Genomic DNA, 25130 nt, shown 5'->3' on the forward strand with positions numbered 1-25130 from the left:
GTCCACCTCTCCATCCACTTTTGTCACCATTACCAGCATCAAGAATTTGTGGGTTATTTTACTGACTGAGGCATGCCAAGATCTTAAGAATGTAAAACTTGTTTAACCTCCTGACTATAAATTACACATATAAACATTAGATTGGTTAAAAACTGGGCTTGAAACCTGATGTTCACAACTTGCTTGCTTTGTAATTCATACTGCAGCTTGTTCAGACACTATTGTGGCTATGGTCAAGGGAAATATTTAGGCATCCAAAGCCCTCAGCTGGGGCTATTTAGCTACTTAGTCTAGGTTACCATAGTGATTTGGGCAAGAGGCAGCCATTTGTCCGAGTTGAGCTGGCAGCACAGTAACTATCCTACATGGGAAACAGCCCCCTGGTGAAAATGACTTTCCATTACTTGCGACCCCATCTGTAAATGATGTTCCCTGCTGATAGGATAATTCGTTGCCTTACATATCAACTGGACCGTTTTCTGTTGCAAGATAATGGAGGCATATAGTGTGACCCCACAATGCAGAAATACCGCCCTTAAAATAGAATAATGTATTCCTCTTTTTTTCTAGTTGGGTTTGGATGATGGATGATATTCAGGAAAGCTGGGTGCTTCCGCAGTCTCTGTCTCAGGAACCTCACATATAAAACAATGTCACCTCACAGTAGTATTCTTGTCATATTTGTCTTGCTCTCTTCTCTGGATAATGACCCTGTATTTCTGTGTACTCAGCATCTTAGAAGACATATTGATCATATCATTAGAATGCAGTGAATGGGGGAGCATTTTAAAATTGATTGCTGCGAGGATGCTTCAGAAAGAGACTTGTTTCATTGCGTAACTCACAAATCAATAGTCTCACAATAACAAATTATCTTGTATCAAGTTATGTGCTCAGAGCAATCTGTCACAGTGTGTCAGTGTGCATGCATCTGTGCGAGTACATGTGTGGCTTGTTCATTTAGCAGAGAGCACTGAAGCAGAATTTAGTGTCATAACAAAGCAAAAGAATCAGTGCAGAAGCACTCTTGATCTATGTTCTCTGTATAACAAATATCACTGGAGCAAGATGACAGCGCAGAAATAGGCGAGGGAGGGAGCAATAAAAAGATTTTTTTCACACAAGTATATTGGTGAATCGTTAGGTCAGTCTCACGCAGAGTGATGTCTCTCTAACTGGGCCAGGCTGCCTGACATCACATCCTGAGAAACATCTCAAGATAGTTACAAGCTCATGACTCACTTTCTGTGTCATGTCGCTATGTGTATGTGTGTCATGTTGCTATTCTTTAACAAGCTCGACTCAAACTAGAGCAAATGTCGCCATTAACATAAGATAATTGCAGCATTTAAATTAAATGTGGTCCACAAAATGTTAAGTATCAGTTCAACATTAGTCTATGCATTAACATGTGTCCATTAAACCTTAAATAAGAGCACTTATGTGTAGATTGCTGTTTTTTATGTGACAGCATTGTTTGCCAATGTATTAAGATTCACTACTACATTCCCTATATAAAAAGTATATATTGGAATAGTACTGTACATATTGAAAATGATACTGGAGAGAGCTTGACATGACTGTTTTTCTTATAGAAACACTTATTGGCCTACTGGCTGAAAAGATGAATCTGTATTCAAGCAGATGACTGTTAAGCGTATGAAAAGGTTCCCAAAAATCACTGAAACATGCAGAGTTGATTTGCCGGTTTTACTTGAATAACTGAGGTAATAGAAAAACTTTTATCAAAGCCTCCTCTTACTTTCCAAAGGCAGTTTTGCTCATTGGCAAGCAGAGCCATCTCCTGAGATTATTGAAAAGTCTGTTATTCAAAAGAAAAGAATATAATTCATATGCAGCGATCATTCAGTTGAATATACATCTGTCTTTCTGTAGTACCTTACAATCAATGCAGGGATTGGCTTTATAACATTTCTAAGCTATGGTGCAGGACTAATTCCACAGTTAAAACAAGCTTGAAGCCACACAATATGCAACAAAAAAAGGACAACAACTACAAAACAAAACAAAAAAACAAAAGGGCACACAACATTTGAACATGAATTCTAGTCCACTTTGACTGTGCAGACTGCAGGCTAACGTGACCTGACATCCTTTCTTTCCATCTGACTGTCCCACAGTTATTCACAAATGCTCAGGTTGGATTTGTGTGATCAGGAGTCATTCGTTTATCTCAGTTATTTGCTCTGACGATGACATAGGCATGGACATGAACGTAACTGATCTCCTTTTCCTTTATAAAACCAACACAGAAGCGAGCAAGGTGGAAAATGTTTGTCTCCGTCAAATCAGGCACCATCAGTGATGGAGACTGAATGTAAATGCAGCCATGTTCCATGACTGAGTCACACCTGGCCGGCCACAAATTGAATTTCACCTATGAATGTGGTGTGCATTTGATTTGCAATAGCCGGGTTATCTTTTGTTTTTCCAAAGTTTATATTTGATCCAATCTGATTTTAATCTGGATAACCCAGAAATCGGATTCAGGCTGCCATTATTTGACACTTTCTCCACATCCTAACAAGTAAATATTGCATTACTACAGCTGCAGCAGTCGTTATTCTTTTCAGCCTTAATTTCTATTTTTAAAATACCTGTCTTTTTAATGTGATCATTAAACAAAGAATAATTACCACTTTTGCCAAATTATTTTCTCAGTATTATAATACTGTGCTGCCATTAGAGACACTTTATTTTTTATTTTGCTGCATTTGAAATACAATTAACCTTCCTGGGACCTAATTTACTAATTTCATGCCAGTATTTTTTTACTTTTGTGCTTGCTCAAGCCTGCATTTACATAACATTTAGCAAATCTGAAAAGGTTTAGATGTCTTCCCTAGCTTTTCTTTGAACCCAAGTCTTTTCTCTGTAATTTATTACCACAGAGCCTCTAATTCCTGATTCCACTAAGGTTCAATGTGTTTCTTCTTTCTGTCTGCCCCAGTCAGTGATCTGTGGTGAGGAAAATTGCCCAAAATAACACTAACTGGGTCAATGTTTTCGCAATATATGTCTACATGTTAACTTAACTTAACTATATGTCGTCAGGGGCATAACAAAGGTACATTTGTGTACATTGTCCATAGCTTTTTTTAGTTCACATTTAGCTAAGTATAATTTTGAGGTTTGAAATTTAAACATTATTAAAAGTTTCTTTCTTTAATCCAGTGCTCCAAGTGCGAGATAGAGTGCTCCGAGGCAATTTTACCATTTAGTGTAAGTCCAGTTGGCTGTTGTCCTTAAAATATAAAGAAATGCACAGGCTTGTTAGTTCTGTATTGCTTCTCGTGTTCCCACTGGAGTAAGATTCAATAGAAATTGATTGAGTGGGCCTCTCCACCCCTTTCTCACGCTCCCTTTACAATCCCCAGCCATCCTCCCGGATATCCGCAGCCAGATCTGCAGCCCTAACCTCTCTGCACTGCTCTGACCAGGACTTTTCTGTCTTTAAAGGCTGATGAGTGTGTGTGTGTGTGTGTGCGTGCGTGCGTGCACAAGAGAGATAGATGTAGGGACAGAGACTAAGTGGAGGAGGCAAGTGGGGATTTTGTGTGTAAAATGCAGTATGTGCGGGTGAGTGGACGAGACCGTGTATGTCACTGTTCTGCTGCAGGCAAAAGAGAGCAAAGCGACACTCCTTGTGTTTTTTTCTCTGCAAACAGGGGTCAATCACACCTAACCAAACTGACACAAAACAAATATTAGGTGTTTGGTGCATTGAGATGAACATCCGGTGGCACTAACTTTTCAGTCAGGTGCCACCAATCCATTGCAGGAGAAGACGGCTGGCAAAATGAAAAGGCCGCCAGTCAAATTTGTTTGGAAAGAGTGACGGAAATATATTGCATGTTTGTTTCATATATTAATTTGAGGAACATTTCAGTCTCCTCATCGATCCACACAGATCAGATCTTTGTCTGTCAACATTTTCAGTGATGATGAGTTACATTTAAGTCACTTTCCAGTATCCTTGGCAACCTCTGTAGTTTATAGAAGTGATGCAGCTTTTGAAAGCGGCCACGTGGAGCTCATCAACAACATTTGTTGTTTGCTTGACACTGTTCATAATAAGATATTTAATAATAATAATTATGATAACATTATATTAAGTTAATGTGTCCTGCTGATAATGGATATGACATTTATTGGATGCAGAACATGTCAAGCGAGAGGAACAGCCACTCTTAACTAAATTCTCTGAAAACCAACATGGCTGCAGTTGCCTGGAAACGTGTATCACTTTCTATAGAAGTTGTTATTCAGCATGATTTAGGATGGTAAATTGGATTGGTTGTTTCCTGTAAGAAATGTAGTAAAAAAAGCATAAGGCAAAAGAAAATATTTACACAAGCGCTTGTACACATTCACCTACAGATTTTCTTGTTATTCTCTGTTTCTTTGACGAGGGGTGAAGCCTTGATATGTAGCACCTTCTTACAGCTACAAACCCCTATAACTGATACAGTTGTTCATTCAAAGCAGCAGGAGAAACTGGAGCTGGTATAAAGAGGTATACCAATATAATTTCAAAAGAGATATAAAATACAATATCGTTTATACCGATATACAGTCCCCTCCAAAAGTATTGGAACGGTAAGGCAAATTACTTTGTTTTTGTTGTTCACTGAAGACATTTGGGTTTAAGATCAAAAGATGAGTATGAGACAAGAGTTCAGAATTTCTTTTATTTCTTTTATTTCCTGACATTCACATCTAGATGTGTTAAACAACTTAGGACATATCACCGTTTGTATTAGACCACAGCATTCTTAGGTGAGCAAAAGTAATGGAACAAATAATCTTAAAGTAAATAACATTTAATATTTGGTGGCATAACCCTTGCTTGCAATAACTGCCTCAAGCCTGTGACCCATCGACATCACCAAACTGTTGCATTCTTCATTTGTGATGTTATTCCAGGCATTTACCGCAGCTTCTTTCAGTTCTTGTTTGTTTCGGTGTGTTTCTCCCTTCAGTTTCTTAAGGAGGTGAAATGCATGCTCTATTGGGTTAAGGTCAGCTGATTGACTTGGCCAGTCTAAAACCTTCCACTTTTTCCCCCTGATGAAGTCCTTTGTTTTGTTGGCAGTGTGCTTTGGGTCATTGTCTTCCTGCATGATAAACTTCCTACAAATTAGTTTCAATGCATTTCTCCGTAAATTGGCAGACAAAATGTTTCTGTACACTTCTAAATTCATTCTGCTGCTACCATCATCAATTACATCATCAATAAATATTAATGAGCCTTTTGTAGAAGCAGCCATGCCCGCCCAAGCCATGACATTACCTCCACCATGCTTCACAGATGAGCTTCTATGCTTCGGATCATAAGCATTTCCTTTCTTTCTCCACACTTTGGCCTTTCCATCACTTTGGTAGAGATTCATCTTGCTCTCATCAGTCCATAAGATTGTGTTCCAAAACCTTTGCGGCTCATCTCTGTACTTCTTTGCAAATTTCAATCTTGCCTTCCGAGTCTTACTGCTGATGAGTGGTTTGCATCTTGTGGTGTGGCCTCTGTATTTCTGCTCTCTGAGTCTTCCTTGAACAGTGGATTGTGATACCTTCACACCTGCACTGTGGAGGTCGTTGGTCACTTACTGATGTTTTGGGGGTTTTCTTCACAGCTCTCACGATATTTCTGTCATCAACTGCTGTTGTTTTCCTTGGCCGACCTGTACGATGTCTGTTGCTCAGTACACCAGTAGTTTCTTTCTTTTTCAGGACGTTCCAAATTGTTGTGCTTGCTAAGCCCCGCTCCTCCCTCTCCTGTCTACTTACAAACTCTCAACAACACGAAGGGAGACACAGTGCTGAAGACCTGGTTTGTAAAAAGAAAAACAACGGTTCAGTCAGTGTTTCCCGCACATACACTTTACTGTACTTTACGCACAGGTTAGGCGACACATTGTAGCATTTTTCAGAGAAACACAGAATTATTACGGTACAAAATGGTGGATATTTTACAAGCATGGACCAGGTAGAGCGACAGTGAATACACTAGTGCAGATGTCATTTGTTAGCTACCACATTGGTATTGTTTTGATAGGCTTTGTCGTCAGCACGCCTTCTCAACATGCGGTGCAGCTGCTGCTGTGAACGGAATCGCGGGTGGAAAAGTCCAGACTTTATACAGTGTAGCCTATTACTGATAGTCACTGGAGCAGACATACAGGGAGGGAGAGACGAGAAGAAGCGGGGCACGCTGATGTGTTTGTAACAGAGGTAACTTACGTTAGGTCTGTGAGCATGGTGTCCACGGGGTCTTAAAAAGTCTTAAAAGGTACTAAATCAAATTTGAAAATTGAGGCCATTAAAAAGTAATAAAGTCTTAATCGCCATTTAACAAAGTATTAAATTTTGAAGATATTTTTTTCAATGTGAAAATCCTGTTTGTCCAAAAGTTTGTTTGCTAAAAGTGTAGGTGAACGTATTTATTTATTATGCAGAGCCAAAAATACTAGACAGGCAGTGCGTAGCCACTGTGTGAATCTTTTCTGTAACGTTAGATGCAGGGATCTGCTGTGCACCTATTTCACTCTTAAACGCTCCAAAAAATAGATCCGTGCGAACCGGAAAATGATTTACGAGTACAACCGACCGTAATCTCCCACCTCAATGCTAATCGTCAGAAACATAGTTGGAGTGGTGATCAGGAGTAACGGGATTAACCCGGTTGGCCGGTCGCTCTGTGGCTATGGAAGCGCTGCCAGCAGCTGAATCGGTAAGACAGAAGACAACAGGGAAAATTCAAGGAGCGTGTGGGTTTGGCTAACGTTAGCTGGCTATTTAGCTAAATCAGTGCCTTTTATTGAAACACATTCAACTTTTCATAAAGCCGATACTCTCGTCAGTGTCACTTTTTGTGAACAGATCAATCATAGCCTGGATGGAGCGGGATTTGAAAAATAGTTTGATGTGCTGCAACAAACTTTATAGATGTTGAACTCAATGTTCTGCATAAACGGTTATGATAATTGTCGAGTTAGTAGCCTGATCAAAATCAAGGTTGGAGACTATCGTGTAGCCTAGAGCATTTTTCTTGCACAAAGTTAATGAATAAAAAACAACCCCAAATTGAAACAGCTGTAATTTGAATTAATATTATACTAATGGTAAGTTATATACTATTATATGAAATTATATTGAATATAGTAACATAATGAATATATTAATATCAAACTTACAGTTTACTATTAAATTAGCAACATACTTTAAATGTAATGTTATAATATTATACTAATACAGTCATTTAGACTAGTTCCTCCTCCAGGTTGTGCCTCTGCTTCACCGCCTACACTACTTATTTATTCATCACTGAGTTTATTCTCTTCATCTTTGTTCCCTCCTGGCATATTTGAATTTTGTTGTATTGATCAAGTGGTCGATGAAAGTTGGTGAATGCCTCAATTTTTAAGTGGCGTTACAACCTGATGACATAAATATGTTATAAATATATTTAAATTCCTTTTAAAAACTCAAAAATGTCCCTTCTAAAGGTGTGTGGCTGATTTAATCTGTTACAGCTCAAAGTAGCGCGGCAGTCTTAAAATATGTTGAAAAAGTCTTGAAAAGGTATTGAATTTTACTTCATATACCCTGGTGAGTGTGAAGAGAGCTGAAGGAGGCAGATTCAATAAGTGAGTGACACTTAAATAAGGTGGAGAATGAAGTATAATTAAAACGGTGAACAAGTTCCAACAAATAGTAAAAACATACCCCCCCCCCCCCACACACACACACACACACACACACACAAACACACACACACACTTTGCAGAAAATATATATTTTTTATTCATCCTAACAGAACCGGCATATGACTTTTTGGTCCATATCGCCTAACCTTATTTCTAAACCTAGTCGACCTGAAAAACCAAAAACTATTACATGTCATATACTTCAAGCCTACATTTTTTATAATGTCATGGCAGTGGGAGGCGTGAGAGGTAAATGTGACTTCTCATAATTTCCTGCACAAATGGGATCTGAGTTGATGCGACTACTTAAAAAAATGTTTTATTGACCTCAGTGTCACTCTGTCACTCAGTGATATAAAAACACTTTAGAGAGCAGGGACTTCAGAGTGTGAGAAGAAACGAAAACAGGAACAGAAAAGAGTGACAAAAAACAAAGGATAGTCAGTGTCCATTCTGTGGTGTAGAGTCTTTTCAGGGCTGCAAAATACCTCAGCTCTTTCATTTTTTATTTATACAGCATCAAATCATAAAATAAGTTATCTGATTGCACTTTTCATATAGAGCAGGTCTTGAGTGTACTCTTTGTAATATTATTTACAGAGACCCATTTTTCCCACCATGAGCAAACAGTGGAAAGAAAAACCTATTTTAAAAGGCAGAAACCTCAAGAAGAACCAGGCTCTGGGTGGGCGGCCATCTGCCTTTTAGTTACTGTGTAAATTTAACAAGCGCTGGCCTTTTTTTAAAAACTTTTTTGCAAGCGAGAATGTCTTGGCCTCTTGATGAGGACACTGCAGCTTGCCAGCAAGATAATAACCAGCTTTAATGAGAGTTTTTGTTCCTATATGTGGTGAACTAGTAAGAATATCCAGCATTAAGTGACTGATCTGTCTCATGCTTAATTTAGTGGTTCTGTCCAATAATCGGATTGGTCAAAGACATTTTTCCTACTGTGCTGACGAAATGAAATCTTAAACACCACTCGCGCTGATGGATGTATGTGATAAATATACTGCATAATTTAGGATGAGTGTTACCCGTAAACCTGATGATACAATAAACAAATGAAATCTAATTTCTGAAATTGTTGAACTTGCGTGTCAATTATGGAAGTCGTTACTTCTTTGATTAATGTGGACCTGCCATTAACTCTGTACCTGTGAGCTTTATTTTATTGATCTCCACTCCAAAGCTTTTACTTTGTAACCTGCAATGCTAAAAGATTGATTTAAAGGCTTTTCATTTGTGTTTTCATTTGACATGCGGATTCATCAGATAGCCTGTGGATCTGCATCAACCCTCTCACTGAGTTACTTGTTCTGCGTATTCTCTTTGTGACTTTCTCTCAGGCTGCCTGTCACCTTGTCTCTGTTTCTCTACCCATCTCTCCTTCTGTCTGTCTCTGTGGGGTCGATTACTGTCATAATTAGCAGTCTAACGTGAAGGCCAAGTGATTCAGAAGACCTGCGGTCTGCTCAATTTCTGCCTGTGGTTTTATGTGTGTTTCTGTGTGTTCATTTCATCTAGTGTTAGCTTTTCTACCGTGTGTGTGTGCTTGTGTGTGCGTGCAAATGTAGCATCCTCATATGAATTTAGTTAAGCAATACCCAATATTGTATGTAAATTTCCCTGCGGCAAAATTTAGTGCACTGACTCAAATGAACTCTGGGAAAATGTATGTTATACACTAGAAAACATTTGCATACACAGAGAGTTGCTCACACACACACACACACACACACACACACACACACACACACACACACACACACACACACGCACACACAAACTTGATTGGATCAAATGCTAGTAAAAGTAAGATTTGTGTCAAAAGAAATTTGACACAGTGGAACACATCATTTTAATCATGTTGTTTTCCTTATCATCATGAAGTATTGCCTTATTTTCCCATTTTAGCATTTAAATCTTAAGGCACAAACCTGCACAACCCCACAGTCAGTTATTGTATTACAATTATTGCAGACACATTATGTCAATTTTTGAAATGAAAAATGGTCTTGCTGTTTAATGCACGCACGCCCTTTCTAACTTTCAACTTAAGAATCACAAAGGATCAATTAAGATACTATTAGAAGCTTAACTCTACTGAATTCAGACTCTCCTGTGCGGTGAGTTTTGTGGTGTGACTGAATGAGCCATTCGCCTCCGCTTCTCCCTGCTTGTAAAAAATCATCGATTCATGTCACTCTTGTTAAATAATAAAGTGCATGTTCAATGTGATTGCTTGATCACTGTCACCTCCTGTGCTATATCACATAGATCCTGGTAAATTTAATTGTTAGGTGATGGTCTAAACACTCCTTGCGCTCATTATGTGGCCTTCGCTGTGTGATGTAATGCCCCCCTGCTCCTTGTCCTTGTGAATATTTCATAAAGCATAAAAGGATAATATTGGAAGTGCTCTTTATTTCAGACTCTGTAATAGACAATGGGAAACCCTGAACTGAGCAGAAGAAGTGAAAGCTGAGCATGTCATATGTAGGTAACTCCTTTTTGCTAAGCATAGTAAACTTTTCATCCCTGCTGTCTTAATTCACTCAGCCCTCTTGTAAGTGTAGTAAATGGAGACTTTCATTTCCTGCTCTGCAAAGATAAAAAACGTGTCATTTTCAGCTGCCCTCACTCCCGCAAATGAGCTCATTGCACTAACAGTGTCACTAACAGTCTTGGCTTCATTATTTTTACTGACACAGTGGAGCGATTTCAAAATGAATCCTGGCATTTGAAAATGTAAATTCATCTATTGACTAATTACTGCTGTATAAAGAGAAAAATGTCCCTTTGCCCTCATCACTGTTGGCAGGAGTTACGAAAGTTGTTTTCCTATATTAAATCCGTCTTTATCATGTAAAGAATTATCCATGGAATAATTTGAAACATGAAGTCAGTTCAGTGAAAAGACGTCCCATTTGAAACAGGACTTTGCTTTAATCACGTACATAATAATAATAATAAAAAAAAATTTTTTTTACTTTAATGTTTTAATTGTTTCCCTCAAATGTCTCCAAAAGTAGCCTTGAGGTTATTTTTGGGACATTTTGTATGAAAAATCCCATTGGTTGTGTATTTTAAGGCAAAACCATGCTCATATTGAGCAAAATATTTAAATCCAATATGTCTTTTTTTATAACTGCAGTTAAAAATGTTAATAAAATATAATAAATATTCACTTTTAAATAAGTAGTCCAGGCTGAACATGTTAATCATTTTATTATGGATATAAACGACCATTTTTAATAACGGTAACTTGGATTGAGAGGGACTGATGATTTCTTTTTTGTGTGTGTTTCTTTGCTCTCCGCTGATGATCATTGCCCCTGGGCTGTTGCCCCTTGGCATCATTTGCTTCTCACTTTGTGCTGTGAGACACAAAATAAAAACCTTTTCTGCTCAAAAGCTCCTGTAGGACCATGTGATGAACCCTGTTTGATGACACAGTAAATGACTTTTATTTTCTGGAGTCTAAAACCCATTTTTCATTGGTGTAAAGGGGGCAAAGGCAGGGTTTTGGTGTGGCAGGTGATGAATGGTTAGTGGGAGGGAATCCATCTGCTGCATCAACACAACGGAAATGGGATCGTCCGCTGATAAAAAATTGCACAAGGAGAGACAAGCCTAATTCTCACACAAGACCCAAACTCACTGTAGAGTACGAGAGTGTGTGTGTGTGAAAGAGAGGATGTGTTTCAATCTGTGTCTCTCTGTCTCTCAATTGGTTTCTCTCTCTCTCTCTCTCTCTCTCTCTCTCTCTCTCTCTCTCTCTCTCTCTCTCTCTCACACACAAACACACACACACACACACACACACACACACACACACACACACACACACACACACACACATACGCGAAAGAATTCAGTAGTGGCTCTGAGCCATCCTGACTAAATACAAACTATCTATCATCTGAGATATTTCATACTTCCTCAATTCAATAAGCCAATATGATTTATGTAGTGGCTCCAGCAGATTTGGTCTACACTTATCTTGAGGTTTAGAAATATAGACAGTAATATACATTAAGGTCCTTGTGTTTTTTAAGTGCACAATAATATATATTTTTTAAAATCTCTTTTCTCTTCCCAGTTTGAAACCATGTCAAGTTTTCACTGAATCTGCTTGAAGTTTTAGGTTTGACAGATTCAATCGCATTATATGTAATTACATTGTGTTCATAAACAGTTCTAAGCCGGCCAAGATGCGAGCTTCCTGCGAAGTGGCAAGCTTTAACCCTTCCACGGGTAAATGTGTTTAGCTAATTGCTAGTTCACCTGGATGTTTAGTGTGCAGAATAACCGATGAAGGGAGAAAGTTTCTCTGTGCTCACCTTAAATCTGAGTTTAAGATGAGCTACTTTGAAAGCAATCCATGGTAGAAGTGTGATGTGAAACTTGAAACATCCGGTGTGCAGACACTTTGAATAGACGTCACATAAATATGCATTCACCTATATGCCTTTGCTACTCAAAATAAACATAATACTGCATGCACTAATCTTGCCATACTGTGGTCTACTGAGTGCTTTGATTGTATTAAAGCCTTTGCTTACAAGACTGGACAAAAAACATCACTGAGAGCTTTGAAAAAAGTCAGCAAGCAGAAGACACCAAAACCCTTCATTCTACCGCTTCACACCAGAATGAATTCAAAGACTTCACCAGATCACTATGCCAGAAATATCGTTCTCCCATTCTTGTTTTTATAGGAACAGCACTCTTCCATCATCAATCCATTCTCCACAATTTTCTTTATAAAACTTACTGTTATTGTTTGGTCGGGGCCGGGGGGGGGGGGGGTGGGGGGGCACAAATGATTTATTAGACATTCTCATTTCTGTTGTCTTAAGTTTTTATTTATGCTCAGATATTTTGTGGAAGCAGCATTTTTTCCGCGGGTGCTGGGCCAGCGAATAAACTGCGTGAATGTAATATGATTTGCATTCAGAAGTGTTCCTGTGTGTTGCTCTCACAACTACAAAGCCGTCTGAGGAAGGAACGGTCTCCCCTCAGTGGGACAGCATACAATTGTTATACAAAAAGCCTTTGTTTGTGCGCTTGGTGATGCAAATCATTTTGAGATATTGTGATGTTTGTGAGTGAATCACTATAGAATATGGGTTTGTAAATCTGATCCATGTCTCTGCATCTCCATATTGATGTGTCTTAAGTAGTTTCTGAATGCATGTACCTGTAAGGCTAGCAAAAGTCTTAGTCTGCAGAGGAAACACTATAGGCCTTCTATAGGCCCAAAAAACTTCAAAATACTGTTACAGTATGGACTGATACAGTTGATTCCACTAATCTTGTGAAAATGCTTAAGCCAATTTTTCTATTTATTTTTAAGCACATATGGCTAGAATTCTTTAATTTCCCTGCAACATGGTCTAACACAAGACTGTACTCACAAATAAAAATGGTGTTTGCATTCGTTCAAATGATTAATAGGACTAATATTTGTATTTACCTGGCAAAGACCTCTAGCTGCAGTGTGAATTATGAGTGTTGTCTGTCATGGACAACGGGGGACATTGTTATTAGAGCCATAAAACCTCGAGAAGGTCGGGTTGGAAGATAGGGTCCATAAAGCCTGTGACTTGGACACGGAGGCAGATGTTAATTTCCCATTTTCTGACAGTTGTTAACATTGGTTTCTTTTAACCATGACTGTTTTCTAACTTTAGAGCTATGGTTCAGGTCAACTACTATATGGGTATCGCTCATCGTGAAGACCCCACCGGCAATCACCTATTTCTGAAAGTCCTCTCAGCACTACCGAGCATTTTAATATCTTTCAGCTCATTTTGTTGAAAGCTCACAAATTTATTGTGTCACCGCTCTTATCAGCATCTTTTCCAGTTAACAGAAGGCAGCTGTTTTCCACCTGTCCCATCTCCAAACAGCTGACAGACAAAGTTAGTGACTAGCTGGTAAACATAGCAGCTAAAAAGCCCAATGCCTTTCCCAGTAGTTGGTGGAGACCAAACATAGAGCTAAAAGGAGAATGAAAACTGGACTTTTTCAGGTGGCCAGAACCACATCTTCATTGTGAATGCTGATGTAGCTCTGCGTCTGCTGGATGTGTAAATAAGGAACTGTCTGTTAACATTCACATACAGTATCAACTGTATGAGGTGATAATATGTCAATGTTGGGTTCAAAGCTCTCTGCTGCCCCAAAGTGACCAATAAAATCAGCTAACACAGGTTTAACCATGCAGTTTTTTAACCATACCCATGATATTTTTTTTAACCCTAAAGCCTCGAATATACTTCGGAGCAGACACTTACACGGACAGCTGCGGACACCACGGACACAGACTACTTCTGTTTATACTACTTTCTGGAGTCAGCTTGGCGTACTCGTTCCACACATGCGCAGTAGATCGGTTGGTTGCCCTGGTAGCGTAGTCACATTTTTTACAGGTCCGCCCTAACAACAACCCTAGCAGACCCTCGTGTACTCACGGACGTGGAAAGTATAATCCTTGCTTAACCAAGTATTTTTTTTGTGCCCTAAACCTAACCAAATAGATGTCACTAACTAACAGAATATGTTGTCCCGTTGATGGTGGTGTCATTTTAGAAAAGCAAAGGTACACAACACGTTTTGTCGGTTTGTTTTCTAATGCAGTTCACTGCTGCTGTCTTATGGGTTGATTTGAGAGCTCAAGTCAAGCTGTCCTCATACTACGAATAAAGTATGACATTTACAATAAAGACAGTCATGTACATTCAAAAAATAATAATACTTAAATGTGCACGCAGTCTGAGTTTGCATGTTGATTTCCCTCATGAAGATGACAGCAGAGATGAGTATCTCTCCCTCTTACTATGTTTGAAGAACTGACAGTGGAGCCAACTTCCTTTTGTTTATTTAATCAGCCTTCTTTGCTGGAGGAAACCCAAGTGAAAATGACACCATTTTCAGAGATTTTGCAATTCCTCCGAGCTGAAAACAACCCGGCCAGCAAAGCATGTCATTTTATCTCTCAGAGGGTGAGCGAGACACCCTCAAGAGCAAACAGAGCTTAGTTTTGTGTTTGCATGTGTGTATACGCGTGCCTCGGGAGGTGTGCTGCAACAAAAAAACCCTTAGCAGCACGCCAGACGAGGAAAGCAAATGAGTGCTTTTTCCTTTTTCCCCGTTGATGGAAGGAGCCTTGATATGTTCCTGTTTTTTCACAGCAGGCAAAAGTGTACGTACTTATGCCTCTGTGCACTCTTGATTGTATGTGTGTGCTTTTGTTTGTGTGTGTGTGTGGCTGCATGTGTGTTCTTTACGTTTTCCTGCAGTGGCCCATTATTTCTCTATGGTTATAAGAGAGGCAATGGAGGCACTGCTTACAAATTGAATACAAATACTGACTTATACTGATAATTTCCAGTCTTGATGTTTTAGCTTTTACACAAACTATAAGAGACAGAGAAGACCTACAAAAGGCTTTAGTGTATGTTTCTACGTGTGGTACACAGCTCAGTTTGTGTTATGTAGTGTGTGGGAGTTGTAAACACCTCTGCCATGTTAGAGGTACTACAGCATCTCTGTCTTTATCACCAATCAATTTGCATTTAAAATTCTTTCCAGGGAATGCTGTATTCTTAAGTCGGAGAGAAAGCAGTTCAAATGTGTAAATGGTGTAATGTTAATTTAATCTCTCTCCTCTCCTGGACAGGTGCAGAGTCAGAGAGAGACTGGCAATAAGAGAAAAGGTACTGTGAACACACACAAGCACAGACAGACGCCTACGTGTAGAGATGCATTAATGAACATCCATATTTTTCCCCCTGGCTATAGTGTAACGTTCAATTTAATGGTCTAATGTTCCTTAATGACTGCTTTCTGTGCGTGGGCTTATTGTGCATCTATCAACCTGAAGCACATCTAATCAGACAATTAGCCCTCATCTTGGGCTAATTTCCATGTATGTATTCATCAGCACAACTGACTGTCTAATAGGAACACAACTGGATTGTCACTTCTGTATCACATGGTAGGCACATGCACACACACACCTTTATCTATCTGGACAAACAGAGTAAACACACGGTTCGAAGTCAGCCAGCTGATCCGTGGACATTACCGACTTTGGCGACAACTACGCTCATTAGTGTGAGTAGGCCTACGTGGTGCAATAAAAACTTCACTAGTAAAAAACCAATACTTTACCAACACACCTGTTTAATAAGCATAAACACGCAAAACGCGATGTCTCTCATCTACTGCAGTTGTGTTTTGGTTTTACACAAGACAGAGCTAGTTCAGCTAATAGCTTATTGTTACAAACAAGCTAAAGTGAAAGCTGTCTGTCTTCAGTAACTTTTTAGCTTTTTTTGCCACATACATTAAAATATGGCACATTATAAACTCAGCTGGCAGCTGAGACAGACCAGCACTCTTCTCTACCAGCAGCGGCAGAGGAAGGAGGACAGGAGGGACTGATTTGTTCATTCTTTCTAAACTTCACTCAGTATGTTGTAGGAATATGATTTACTGACATTTTAGATTTGTGTCTAGTGAGATATTAGTGACTTTGCTGTTGTAAATCCTGTTGCTGCTCTAGAAACAACATTTAGTTAAAAAATGTTACATTCTTTTTTAAAATAAGATATTAAATTATTATTATTATTAGGAATAATAAGAACTGAACCAATAAGGATTACCAATACAATGTGTCAATAAAATCCTAATGATCCCAACTCCTGAGAAAATGTCCGGCCCATCTCTGTGTCCTGGTTTTAAAATCCGGCCCAATTGAATTTGTAACTGAATAGCCCTGGTCCACAGTAATCATAGTAGCATATCTTCCTTGCGACAAAATGTACATTAAACTGAATGCAGCATTGTAGACAATATTTTGTCCCTGTAATCCATGTTTCCATTGCATGGATAGCCTTTGGATATTGCTGGAAAGTCCCCCTCCTTAAAGGTAAAATTATTATCAACAATTTAATAATGCATTGCATTTAAACAGCGCTTTTCATACACAAAAAGCGATACCAACTTATAACAAATAACAACTGTACAACAACAATCAAGCCAGACCAAGGGCATCTAAGTTTTTGCTGGCATAAAGATGGCAGTGGCACATTTCAAGTCTTTCTTGGTAGATGGGGCAGCTGAGATTAAGTTTATGTTTTGGTAGTTGCTTTTCCACCAAATTAAGATATCAGCAGCTGCTCATACCCTCCTTATCAGAATCTCATGGTCTAAGAGCTGTTTGTCTTGTTGAGTTGGCAGAGGTGCAAACACAGAGCTAAAAGTCTCCTTTCCCCTTTGATATACATTTTCAGTTAGTATATCGTACGTAGTGACCAATTTAATGCCTTTTAAGCCATGTATTGCCATATATACATATGTTGTTATGCAAAATGAAATACTCCATTCAATGCAATTAAGACTTGGTTAGATTCAAGGATGAAGCTTCTTGTAGAATGAATTGCTGCCTCAGCAATGATGTGTATGTATTGATATGTATGTATATGTATCTGCACTCACTGATCTGGGAATATGCAACAATCATCTGCCTAATTAAACATGGGTTAAATGTCTAGGGTGTCTTCATCACTTAATTACATTTTCTGACAAAATAGGTACATGACCTACTCTTATTTACACACCGAGCTGATAAAATATTCCACAAAGATTTCAATTTTGAACAGTGATTATCAGGAGTGTAGCAGGTGTCCTGAGGACACGTACCAAAACCTTTAACAGCATTTTCTCTGGATAATGAAAACACAGCTTTTAGTTGTACAAACAGGATTATGATTCTCATCCTTGCTTTCCACACAGGCTTTGCAGTAGTGGCATTATTGTGTGCATATTAATTACCTAGAGTTAATTTAAATGCAACATTTCATTTGCTGTAAGTAAAAAAAAAAAAAAACAAACGCACTTTTTATACTACTGTAAGTTACACGTTACAATTGTTGTGATCTGATTGCTCTACCTTATTTGCTGTTGCATTACAACCACAACAACAACTGCTTTACATGTTAAATTATTAGATGTGAGTCCATTACCTGAAGGTTTGAGCTGGTTAGACTCTGTAACATTGCAATGCTGTGTGTGTGCGCACAGCTCAGTTTTGCTGGAGGCTCAGATATTTCTCATGTCAGTGGTTTGATCTTAAATATATGAGGTTAACACAGAGCACATCATAGTGTAGTGGCGGCTTGTCTGCAGATATATTCCTAGATTTTTTTTCCACAGAAGAGAATATAGAAAGTGAATGAACAACGAAAGCTGTTTGGGGATATAACATCTTCATCGTCTTAATGGAATACTTGGAGAGAGCCACTTGCAGCAGACAGAGAAAAGAGAATTGCTGATGGAAGGAGTTAAATGTAGAGAGAAAGTGAGATGGTGACTGTCAGTTTTTTTGGCACTGGTGTTGTTTTACTGCTAACCTTCCCACTGATTAAACTGTTATTACTGTGAGAGTCATTAAACATGATAAGGCGAACACCCGCAGTACTAGCCATGATTTGGAATCTACAAAAGTACTAAATATCATGTGGTCAAGCATGCTGAAGGATATTTATCCCAGAGTGAGCCGGTTTATTCTGACTGAGATGTTTTGATTGAGCTTAGCTTCTGGTTATTAGCAGAATGAAAGCCTCTGTGTCAACATACAGCAGCTATTTAAACAGGTGGAAGGGATCAGAAGACAAATGACTGGATGATGGGCACAGTAGCATAAAAAGGTAAACCTCCCATCACAAGGGAAACTAGACATCCACAAATGAGCGAGTGAGTGACCAAGAAAGATAAAGAAAGGCAGGGCAAAGAGGGAGGCAGCATAAACAGAGCGGAGACAGGAGGTGAGAGTGACAGCAGTGGAAGCCTTTGATCTCAGGTTTCTAATCAATGGGGATTATGGTCTGCGTGCCAGTGTCAGTCCTAATTATGGCAGCAGCACCAGGAGACAGTGGTGCAGCCAGAAGAGGGGTAGACAAACGGCTTCTTCTTCTAACGAGAGGTGCTTTGCACAGCCCTGTCTAGATGCATCTGATCAGACATCTGAACAGTTTAACAGGACTCAAAAATTCCACGTGCAGATGGATGGATTGATGGATTTCGAAAACAGGCACAAAGTGTGAATACAACCCTGATGTGTAAATCTTCGACACGCCCAAATATAGTCTGTAGAGACAGTCCTGTCACACATAGTCAACCAAAGTGCTACATTGTGACTCTGATATGCCAGCAGTGTGGGAGCGCGTCACCACTGTAGGGAGTAAACAATGAAAATGCACGACACAGGAAATCGCAGGAAACATAACGTTACAGAAGACTATAAACTGCAACGCGAGGACAGACAGACCCTGGAGAACTACTTGAAAATCTGTGAATGTGAATTCTTTCAACTTTTACTGACAGCAGACAGATTTCTTTGGAATATCTGGGGAGTTATGATGTCAAAATCTTCGCTGACGTTTGCCTGAGACAGCTTTTGGAATATGATAGATTATGCATCTTGTCCTCACTGTTTTTCTCCTCTTTTTCATTACTCATAACATTGTAGGGCACAGAACACACTGTTCACTTTTTTGCATTGTGGCGCTAGGCAATATGAGCAGATTAATTCCCAAATCATTTGATGAATTTACATGAATGATATTATACTTGCAATATATAAAAATGTTTATTTGTTATTGGTCATCTTATTGATATCACCAGGCAACTATGAAATCCTGCACATCATGATGGGTATTGCTTTGAATCAAGATATAGTCACAAAATGGGATGTAGAACAAAACACATGGCTGGATGATGACTGGGTGTTGTAGGTTTTAGGAAAAGTTTTCAAAAGTTCCTGGAAAATTAGAAGATTTAGGTTGGACGGGGAGTCCTGATATTGGTATCTGTACATTGTTAGCTATGGGTGATACATATGAACTTCATATAAAATCACCCATTCATATAAAATCTTTTGGAAATGTACCATTTCTTTTGAGACCATAGTGCCACCTAAAGTGCAATTCCACTATACCAAGTTTACCAACATTAAGGAGGTTTTGAGTATGGTAACCTGGGGAAACATGGCAACATGCATCTACTTTTTCCACAAATTTTCCTCCTGAACTAGTTTAACTGTGAGGGTATAACCAACACTTGGAAACAAGAACTGTGCCTTAAATGATGCTTTTTTTTATTTATAGCTGTTCCCTTACTGGTTAGATTTCTATTTCTACTTTGGCTCAGTTAAGACCATGCTGCTGAAAACAGTCAGAGCAGTCTGTCACTGTGCCAGGCTTTCTGCTAATGAACTGGACCTTTGTATCTCCTCCTCACCAGGCTATTTCTGGAACTGATAGCATCACAATCTGATGTCCTCGTACAGAGATGTAGCCGAGATAACCCATTCAAGCTGCCCTTACCTCTGTCTGTACTGCAAGCTTTGCCAATTTGACCCTGTGTAGGCGCAATCAATACTGGATGTCTTATCAGTCTGAACTCACCTCTTCAAAACCCGAACTTGCCTTTAAAATATGGTAGTGATGCCTGAGTGGTGTTCTTGACCGTGATTATGTTCAGGTGCAATACATAATGTCTCTAATGTTGTGTTATAGCTTTTAAATAAACTATAGTTACTGATTCATGTGTGTTTTCTAAGTAGTATTCTTATATAAAATTGCCAAATAGGTCCCTTGATACTACAAGAGGCATCTTAATTACCATAAAGCTAACCAAAAACAGTTTTGTTTCTTTTTTATTTGTTTATTTGTTTCCTTTCTTTCCTTCCATTGGAAATTATAGAATAGTTAGTAATGTATAAGGTTACATAATCCAAAGATAAATTGACAATGTTAACATGAAGAAAGGAACTTATATCTATTGCGTTCCTTATGGATTAGTCAAATTAAACAATGTAATGGCACAGCTTACAAGAGCATTTCCGTGTATACAGTTTGCATAGTTCTTATACAGTGGGAGAGAAAATGCAAAACCAAAACGGACATAAAAACAAGTTGCAAAGAAGAACATTATTTCTAAATTGCAAAACCACAGGGCAGTCTGGACAACAAAAAACAGATGCAGACCAGCAGTTCAAGAAATTGCTGGACACAAAGTACGTTTTTAAAGAGTTTGGCTCGATATCATCAGACAGGTTGTTCAAAGAGTCTTCTGGGTCTCTGATGTAGAAAGCTTGATAATCCGTAGTCATCTGTCTAGACTGTGAAATGACCAGAGCTGCCTCAAGATTTCAAGCTGTGCTCAGACTCATCAAGGCTTAAAAGCTCAAATGCAACTAGGAGCAAGTCCAAGACGCGTCTTAAAGGTATTGAATAAAATTTCTATTGGGGTCCTTCTTTGCTCTTTGCAGTGGTAGCTAATAAAGTCTGGTAAGGACTAGTTTTCTGTATGAGCAAGCTATTGACAGAATTAGGTTAAATCCACCTTGGCGTGATCAGATCACAGTTTGATGTTATCTCAATTTTACCTTTTTATATTCATATTTACAAGTGGCGTTCAGATTTGCACCCTTTAATATGCCCGATCAAACATGTCTTAATGTGGTATATAAAGGAAAAATCTAAAGTATTCATAAAAGGCTAAAATAGCACAGGACTCGTAAGGGTTAAAGACTGATGAATTCTTGTGGAAATTTAGTAAATCCAACTGCTTCTTTAAACAATAATGAAACCTTATCTACAGATTTGTGCCTGAAGATGGTCAATAGTGGCCTCCCGCCTACCCTCATTAAATGATTGTCAAGGGACTTGTCTTACATTCCATGACTGAAGCTCTTCCTATCCCTTCAGTGATTAGAGTCTGGCAAATCTCTCTTCAGCTTGATCAATGATGAAAGACTCACCAATCTGTCCCAACAGTTTGTAGCTTGATCAATAATAAAATTCTTAGGAGTCCAATCATAGCTTGATCAATAATTTATGTTTTACTAGTGTGACTCAACCTGACCCCCGTCAATAATGGAGGCCCAACCAATCTAACTCTTCTGGGAAAGGCCGGTTGTTTTTGTTTTTTTTGTGACAAAACAATACCGGAGCAAAAAACGTACTATGTAGGTGTTCCTTTTCGCTGCTCACTGTGGACTCTTACCTATTAATGCTTGTGTTGATTTATACATTTAATCACAATTCATCTTACATCAGTTCTTGCTCCTTCACTTTCCGCTAATGGAGTACACTCCCCTACAAAAGATTTTCATTAGAAAGGTGCTGAAAGATAAGGGAAGCAGAGTAGATGAAGATCGTATTAGCTAATAGCATATTTCACAAAGTTCACCCAAAAACAAAAACCTCCACAAAAGTCATTGACACGCCTGTTTCAGCATGTGTGAAACATGAGTATTACTTATCACTACAATTTGTTATTTACTGTATGTTTCACCAGTCCAAAGAGAGCACTACATTTAGAAACAGGTTTCACCAACACAAGCTGATGCTTATAATAATGCTTGTCAATAAAACATAATGCTGTGCAGGCTTTAACATAACCACTTATTGTGGTTCTCTGCCATTGAACTGTTTACTTGGTAATTGAATACAATCCCTACTGAGCGCCGGGAGCACTCCTTCCCTCGCTGTCATGACGTGGAACAGACAGCAGCAACGTGTCAATCCCTTTGATCCTCCGTAGTTGCTTTATCATCTCCGCACAGCTTATGGTATTGGATTGTTGCTGCGTTTTGTGTGTTATTTCAGCCCACCTTTAAATCACAGAAGAGTGAAAGACACCTAGCACAGGTGGAAAGAGGCAGCTCTTTTTTTTTCTCTCCACCTATTTGCTGTATATGAAAGGTGCAGGAGAATGCGTTGTCATTTGTGTCGCACAAGAAACAGAAGCCTTTGAAAGGGTAACATGAAAGGAGAGAAGTGGCTTGCTAGAAAGGGAGAGAGACCAATAGACAACAACAGCTCCTGAGATGACAGACAGGAGTTTTTTTTGAAGTTTTTTGTCCTTTTTCTTTTTGTTTTAGGTCATGCCTGAGCAAAAAGATAGGGGAAGAGGAAGAGAATTGAGAGAATGGAGGCGGAGGACAACAATTGTATGTCATACAGGCACTGAATGGGGTTGTTTGATGTGTTTTATGCAAGTACCATAAAGAGGAGAGACACATTGGAAAATAGCACTGCTTTCTAAAAAAGCTTGTGCATGTTTCGTGCTTAATACACAGAAATACTGAAGAATAACACAAAAATTATGCAGTTGTAGAATTCAGACAGAAAAGCCAGAACAAACATGTTGTTTGCATTTTGCATTTCGTTGTTATTGCTTGTTTTCGTGCCTGAGTGTGCAGCAACTTTTGGTTTAGTTTACTTGCACTTTCTACTTTTTTTTTTTTTTTTTCTCCGTCCATTCCAAAATAACCAGGAGGCTGCTCTGAAATGGAAAATGAGTTTGTTAAAAGCCATGTATTGTTCCAGTACAGAATAGAAGAGCAGTGGCTATTCAGCTGCAGCAGACAGTGAGAGAGAAAAATCCATTCATTTCCTCCTAAATCATAGCTGAGTGAACTTAAAAGGACTTGAGCATTTACCTCCAGTGTCTAAATCTTTAACTGTCCTCTCACGCTCTTTCAACCATCCGTCCATCTCTCCTGCTCTCCGTCTCCTGTGCCCTTCTAGATCTCCATTTGCCCATTTTCTGTCTGACCCCTCTACTTTTTTATCTTGTTCTTCTCTCCCTCTTTTGACTCAGTGCTTTTCCTCTTCACTTGTCTGTCTGTCTATCTGAATGCTTCTTTTGTTCTGTCTGTCTGTCTCTTTTGTTTAAAATATGTAATGGGACCATAGTCTGATGGTCAAATAAAAATGAGAGTCCAAGTAGCCTTGAGACCAACTTAGAGCAATGATTATTTTTTCCCTTTTGTGAGTTTTAAGTGATCTACGGCAGAAACCTTAAAAATACAATCAGGAAAATCATCAGTAGTGTACTCTTTTACGGAGTACTACACAGACAGTAAATTGCAATCTGGCACTGTGCATATGCAAATAAATGCTGGTGACACTAACTACATAATTGAAAATGACTAACTTCCTTTAATTGGTTGCACTTGTCATCTAGCATTTGTCATCTTTCACAGACTGGGGCCACAGAGGATAGACATGTCAGATGCTCACCTTAATTTTTTATCTTTTAAAATAAAACTCTTGGCAGGGTTTCCCTTAGCCACGTGGCCCACCTCTGCTGTCTTGGCCACTGCCTTAAGTGACTCTCTGGCCATGTTAAATATAACATGTTTTTAAAAGTTTTGGCAGGAAAATAGAATTCATTGTCACAGAGATTTATCAGTCTGTGGCTACATAGACAATAATTGTTAGTAGCATGAATTCATCATCATTTTGTTAGGTTTTCTTTTAGGATATCTGCTGGAAATAAAGGATAAAAATGGTCAGTGTTACCTAGTAGTAGAGATCAGTAATGAAAAAATGCACTGCAACAATATATCAATTAGCCAACCACATCAATTAAAGTTTTTGTATTTTATAAATATAAATTGCATGTTTCTTCGAAGAAAGCTTTAATTAAACAGTTTGCATCAACTATTTTTTACACCAACTGAATAATTGTAAAGTATCAGTCAATTTACAGCAATCAGCAGACCCTTCGTAGCAATAATAGTAATGTTAGCGTTTTACTTTCTGATCATTGCCCACAATAAAAAACATCAAATTAAAATATTGGTTATACACTTCTGTACGTATATGAGGCTACATACAGAGTACCACCTTTAGACAAAGTATTCTTCCACAGAGTCTCTAATGGAAGGATTTTTACTTTACTCTATTTTAAATTATTTATATTCCAATTCCGTCTGTAACTGGGAATTAGCCATTAATTAGCAGAAACAGTGGTAAAAGTAGTCCTGCAATCTTAGTAATAGCTTAAAAGACCAAATGCTTTTGGAAGATCAAATACTGCCTAGCACTTCTTTACTGCATGTTATCTCAGTGCTTCCTGTGAACATTTGTTTACATCTTCCCTGATAAATCGGCCACAGTGTGCAGCATGGAGCAGGCAGTCATCAGTGGCCTGAGGTTGTATTATTAGCTGTAGAAAGGAATCCATTTCTCTCGGTCGCGTCTTTGCTCTGAAACAGCCCTGAGACAGAGGAAAAGACTTGTGTTGCCCTCTGGTTGCAGGAGCAGCCAACGAACAGAGCCCAATGGTCCTGAAAGACAAGGCAATTTGGCCAGAGTGATGGAAATAATGAGAAAAGCATCGTAATGTTGCCAGAGTCCAATTTACAAGGTGGAGGGAGAGAGAGACTGAAAGAGCTAAAAGAGAAGCAGTGACGGAGAAGGAATAAAGGGAAGCAAGAGACAGGAGAGAGAGAGAGAGAGAGAGAGAGAGAGAGCGATCACCCACGCAAGAAGGCCTGGTATTAGTTTTGTGTTCATGTTGAGGTGGCTG

At 38.8% G+C, this 25130-nt stretch overlaps 1 protein-coding gene across 1 annotated transcript in view; it reads left to right on the forward strand.

Moving 5' to 3' along the window:
- The window catches only part of tnr (tenascin R (restrictin, janusin)), a 208595-nt gene that overhangs the window by 77069 nt on the left and 106396 nt on the right, over positions 1-25130 (forward strand). The window contains exon 4 of the mRNA XM_038718059.1: positions 15418-15454. The gene's annotated coding sequence lies outside the window, so the exon portion shown is untranslated. The remainder of the gene's footprint in view (positions 1-15417; positions 15455-25130) is intronic.

The sequence above is a fragment of the Micropterus salmoides genome, unplaced genomic scaffold, assembly GCF_014851395.1.
Source record: "Micropterus salmoides isolate LMB-PRFRI ecotype aquatic unplaced genomic scaffold, ASM1485139v1 Ms_hic_scaffold_14, whole genome shotgun sequence".
In the NCBI taxonomy this organism is placed as follows: domain Eukaryota; kingdom Metazoa; phylum Chordata; class Actinopteri; order Centrarchiformes; family Centrarchidae; genus Micropterus; species Micropterus salmoides.